Below are 5303 nucleotides of genomic sequence, written 5' to 3'. Positions count from 1 at the left end.
TTACATAGTATTATATATGTATTAGCCATCAGTAATGCCTACGGTGGCAACTCCATGCTACCAATTTCGACACCAGCTCTTTCTGAAATGACCAATTTTGAAAGCATCTACCAATTGTGACAGAAGAGTGCTCATTAATCTAAGCGTTCGAGTTCAACAATAAATATACATACAGTCATTGTCATTCGCAAGAGATGTTCACAGCAGTTTTCTAACATTTTCTACGACATTTCGCCGTATCGAACAGTGATTCAGGAACGGTGGACATCGTGCTTGCTCAGCAAGAATGCACGGCTGCAGTGGTGTTAGCATGGCACATCAATACTGTCGTATTGTTCACATCAATCTCCTTCCGTCAAAGCCAACGGATAACAATGGGTTCGGCATTCATGCAAGTTCTGACTGATCGTGAACAACGTACGTTTTCGGGTCTCAAAAACGCGCTCTTCACTCGGCATTGTCTTTCTCCGCGACTCATTTAATGAAGCAATCATGGGCCTTGGAGCATTCGTTGCAGATAGCTCGTTCGGTGTTTGACCGGTTACGCCACTCGCCTAGACACGCCAAGAAACTAAACCCGTACACTTCCCGGCACAAACTTCACAGGTGATACTGCAAACTTACAAGACTCTGCTTGCGTTTCATCCAACGGAATGACCCACTTCGTTTCGAGGATTGACCTGCCTGGCACAAGACGGCTAGCAATGCGCTAAGCTCAAGCTCGTGCACATCGGCTCGTTGGTCTAGGGGTATGATTCTCGCTTAGGGTGCGAGAGGTCCCGGGTTCAAATCCCGGACGAGCCCGTTACCTTTTAGTTTTATTTTGAAATTCCACAGAAAGTGCTGCGAGAGTATCAGTAACTCACTATGTGAAATCAAACTTTTTTGTGCCTTATCGAACCGACGTTTACAAACAGCAGGCAACCGGTTTGCATGGAAAACCTGCTTGAGAGACGCTGCAACCACGGCGGCTCGTTGGTCTAGGGGTATGATTCTCGCTTCGGGTGCGAGAGGTCCCGGGTTCAAATCCCGGACGAGCCCAATAATTTTTCTTTTATTTTTAAGATTGGCGGCTGTGTGAATAACACAGAGTTTCATTGGTGAAAGACATTCCAAGATTTGAGGGAGAGAAATCTCTTTATTTGCACCCGTCAGGGAGTATGGGTGATCGGGGTGAGGCGCAGCTCCCCTTTTCACCGACCTCCGCCCCCTAGACGTCGGCCGGTATTAGTTGGCTTGTTGATGACTGTTGTTGATTAGATGACTTGTTTTTGGGCTTGTTCTTCCTGGCTACGGAGGGGGGATTCCCATGACTCTTTATTTCCATGTAGACCGTTTAGCGCTGGACAAGCCCAGAGCATGTGATTTAGGGTCGCTATGCCTTCACAGTTTTTGCATTTGGAAGAGTGCACCTCAGCTCGCCTTTGTCGCCCACTACTACTGCAGCGTAGTGCCCTTCTGGGTTCTCTGCTACATCTGTGCACACTACCCTTTGTTTTTGGAGGAGGGAGCTTAGTCTTTGGACTCTGCTTCTCCTGCGTTCCTCGTTGTGTATGGGGTGCATATGTTTCTTGGGAGGGGAGGTATTCTTAACCTGTTGGTCATTTCTTTGAGGGTGGTGGTTATCCCCTCTCGCGATTCTAGGCTCTGATAACCTATAGCCCAAGTAACCACGGATATCCGGGCGACGTCCGACGGACGTCCTTTCTGGATATTCGGGATGTCCGTGGGATATCCATGAATGTCCGACGTACGTCCGAGGGACGTCCCTGGGAAATCCAAAGGTAATCGCTTTGGCATCCGTAGTACGTCCGACGCGGACATCCAGCATGGACATTCAGGGGACGTTCAGGATATATATATATATGTATATATAAATATATATATTCATATATATATATTTATTCATATATATATATATATGTGTGTGTGTGTGTGTGTGTGTGTGTGTGTGTGTGTGTGTGTGTGTGTGTGTGTGTGTGTGTGTGTGTGTCTTCCAGGGGATATTCCAGATATACACATGCCTTGAAGCGACAATAGTGGCCGGGACACATTCAAGCACCGGACCATTATATATATTACATTGGTCTAATGCTTGAATGCATTCTTGTTTTAAATAAACGAGAAATGAACTTACACCAACTTCCAAATACAATTAAACGTTTATTGTCACCTTATACATATACATAAAAAGACCAATAAGCAGATATATGCGTACTGTTCAAAGAACAAATAAATACACGGATAAAGAAGAAAACTTGCAATTTCAATAGCACAACAAGGTAGAGAACAGCAGAACAAAAATACTTATTGCCCACCCTGCTTTGACATTTGAGTTTGCAGCATGGAATAAAAAGAAAGAGCAAAAACACATCAATTAGCATTATTAAGCAGCGAAAGCAACAGAAATGACATGAAGGAATTAATCTTGACTACATCACTTCACTAGCACTCTGCGACACGGGCACAAAAAATGGCATTAACTGGCTAATGCCTTAAACTTTAATGTCATTCGCGGGGTGCCACACGGACATGCTTAATGGTATTGCAGCTTAAATGTTATTCGCGACGTAGTGCGTTCTCGTAAGTCAACTTGCCGTCAAATGCGTACTCTCGTTCCCAATGTCTCCACATTCTGACGTGGCTAAACGAACTATTACTGAAGAACAATCAATATATTCTTCACTTTCTTTAAACAATAGCTCTTTCTCATGGCGTAGTGCGTTCTTACAATTATTAAAACTCACTTGGCCATCGAATGCGTACTCTCGTTTACAATGTCCCCGCCGTGGCCGTAGTGACCATATTCTCACGATATTAAACAAACTCGTAGATAAAAACAACTAATATATTCTTCACTTTTTTAAAAGGAGCTTTTTATTTTCGTAGAGATCAGCAGGCGATCTTGCCGCTACTGACGGCTACAGCTCTGATCATGAGCGCATTAGCCAGGAGAAGCTGTTTGCCAGGAGAATCAAAGGGCGCCGATGAAGAGTCCGCGGTAGCTAAAGCAAACGTAGACTCCGGGGTCCTGCTTACCAGAAAACCCGCATTGACTTGTGCGTACACCTCTCCTAAGGGATCCTGTTCCGTTCTCACAGCGAAGTGAACCATCCGAAGCGTCACGTAGAGTATATCCATCAGGGAAGCAAGGCACATTGTCCTTAGTGCGCGTAGTGTCACAACCACCGTCCTGAACTTCCGATGTCGCCTCGGTGCAGCGACCAGCATCACAAGGCGTGCAAATGTTTGCAGGGACAGCCCGAACGCACATGTTAATGCATGCGTGCGGGGTATGCGCGCCACTGCACAGTTCTAGAGTTACGAATTCTCGAGCTGTTGACTGCTGGCTGCCGGTGCGAGATCCGAAGTCCTCGAATATCGTCTTTGTTTCCAGCGACGCTCTTTTTCGCGCGTGCGGCTTCTCCCGCAGTCTAGGCATCCTGGCACCTGTGAAGAAAACACATTTCAATACCCAAACGAATTAAACAAGAAATCGATGTAGCTGTCATACCTTGGTAGCTGAGTAGGAGACTTCGGCAGGCACGGAAGGTGACAAACGCTGCTCCGCTGCCCTTAAAACGATCGCAGAATGAAAAATGGCGTGGCGACGATGGCTAGAGCTTGGATTGGATTGGATGACTGCAGCGTTCTGCTTTGCCAAGGTTGTAACACTTCCACGTGCATCTACGCAAACATAAATAGGTTTTTAAAATATTCTATTATTACACAGTGAAATATTTACTTATTCTGGGAATATTTGGTATCTGATTTCCGAGTTTTTAGTTTCTGCTAAAGCTGTCGGCGCCAGAAAAACATAGCCTTTGAGATTACTGTCAATGCATGGCGGCTCTGACGCATTATAGCTTTCGTAATCGCTTTCAACGCACGCAGCCACCAAAAGCGTAGCCTTTGAGATTTGTTTTTGTTACCTATAATGATATTACTGTATGCACAATTGAACACTGCAGACAACTTCCTGTTTTAAGAAACCAGCCAAAAACAGGCGCACACAGGAAACATACGAGAAGACAGGAAAGAGGCTGGAAGAGTCCTGTCTTGTGTATGTTTCCTGTGTCCGTCTTTTTTTTTGCTGTTTTTTTTTCTTAATACAATGCACCAACTAGCCCAACAACGTGTTTTACTTCCTGTTTCAATGATAAACCTGAACCTACATGTTCGGAGGTCAGGACCAAAACTCTATGATCAGGAACTTTTCATAATGAGGGATAACTTGAGTGCTTGGCTCTAGGTCGAATAAGTGGCTTCAAATGGGCGCTTATATATTCTGCTAGTCATCCACAAGCATTTTTTTTTAAAGCAAACTACAAATTGTTTGTATGACCCACCGATAGAAAAAAAAATCGTATTTTAATACTGCGATGTTAAAGTGGGCAGAATTGATATCAAGTTGGAAATATATTTATATTTCTTTGAAAAAAGAATGAACTGTGTCCGATAGAGAACAAAAATAAACAAATATAATATGAACAAACTAAAATTTCCGGCAATATATTTATGCTAGTTTATATATAACTCACTAGTGTATATCCTGGGCATGCCTATTTATGGACAGCCAGCGGACGTTCAAAATGGGATGTCCCATGGACATCCCGGTGGGATGTCCTTCGGACATCCAAACAGGATATGGACTTCTCCTGTACGTCCCACGGACGTCCGTGTTGGATATCCGGATGGATGGACGTTGGGACTTATGGTGGACGTCCCACGGATATCCGTGGTTACTTGGGAGTTTCCTAAGGATGGATCTGCCCGTTTTGCTGCCAGGTAATCTGAAATATTGTGTCTTGAATGTCGCCTCACACATTTCCTCTAGGGTGTTTGACACTCCTAGGTTGAGGATCGTCATGGTTGATGTGCACGGTAGTAAACCTAGGGCTATTTTGACATCTTTCCTGATGAGGATGTCTACCTTGTCTCTCTCTCTGCTTTAACTGCTTTAAGTACGGGATAGCGTAGGTGATTTGGCTAATGATGAAAGAGTGGTCAAGCCTAAGTAGGTTCACCTCCTTCATCCCCGCATGTTTGTTTGCTATCCTCTACAGAAGCCTGCAAGTTTGGTTGGTCGTGGCTTCCAGTCTATTGATCGTTTCGATGTTTCTCCCATTTCCTTGTACCCCCATACCCCGTATCCTGATCTTGTCCACACTTGGGACCGGGGCGTTGTTGACCAGGAGCTGGATATTGACCTGCTGCTTGCTCATGATTAGCATCTCCGATTTTTCCGGCGAGCATTTTGGCCCTATGGGTCTCAGATAGCTTTCCGTTTCCCAGATTGTCCG

At 44.8% G+C, this 5303-nt stretch overlaps 1 long non-coding RNA gene and 2 other non-coding genes across 3 annotated transcripts; 2 read left to right on the top strand and 1 right to left on the bottom strand.

Annotated features, from left to right (window-relative positions):
- Positions 1-732: 732 nt before the first annotated feature.
- On the top strand, positions 733-804 carry TRNAP-AGG (transfer RNA proline (anticodon AGG)). Its single transcript has one exon. It is a non-coding gene; the product is annotated as a tRNA-Pro (tRNA).
- Positions 805-969: 165 nt separating this feature from the next.
- Positions 970-1041, top strand: TRNAP-CGG (transfer RNA proline (anticodon CGG)). The gene has a single exon. It is a non-coding gene; the product is annotated as a tRNA-Pro (tRNA).
- Positions 1042-2143: 1102 nt separating this feature from the next.
- Positions 2144-3654, bottom strand: LOC139050993 (uncharacterized). The gene is made up of 2 exons (XR_011509180.1): positions 3515-3654; positions 2144-3450 (listed from the first exon to the last, which is right to left on the bottom strand). It is a non-coding gene; the product is annotated as an uncharacterized lncRNA (long non-coding RNA).
- Positions 3655-5303: the final 1649 nt, after the last annotated feature.

Source organism: Dermacentor albipictus, chromosome 10, assembly GCF_038994185.2.
Source record: "Dermacentor albipictus isolate Rhodes 1998 colony chromosome 10, USDA_Dalb.pri_finalv2, whole genome shotgun sequence".
Classification (NCBI taxonomy): Eukaryota; Metazoa; Arthropoda; class Arachnida; order Ixodida; family Ixodidae; genus Dermacentor; species Dermacentor albipictus.
The sequence above is the reverse complement of the archived record's forward strand: the minus strand, read 5'-3'. Positions and strand labels throughout refer to the sequence as shown.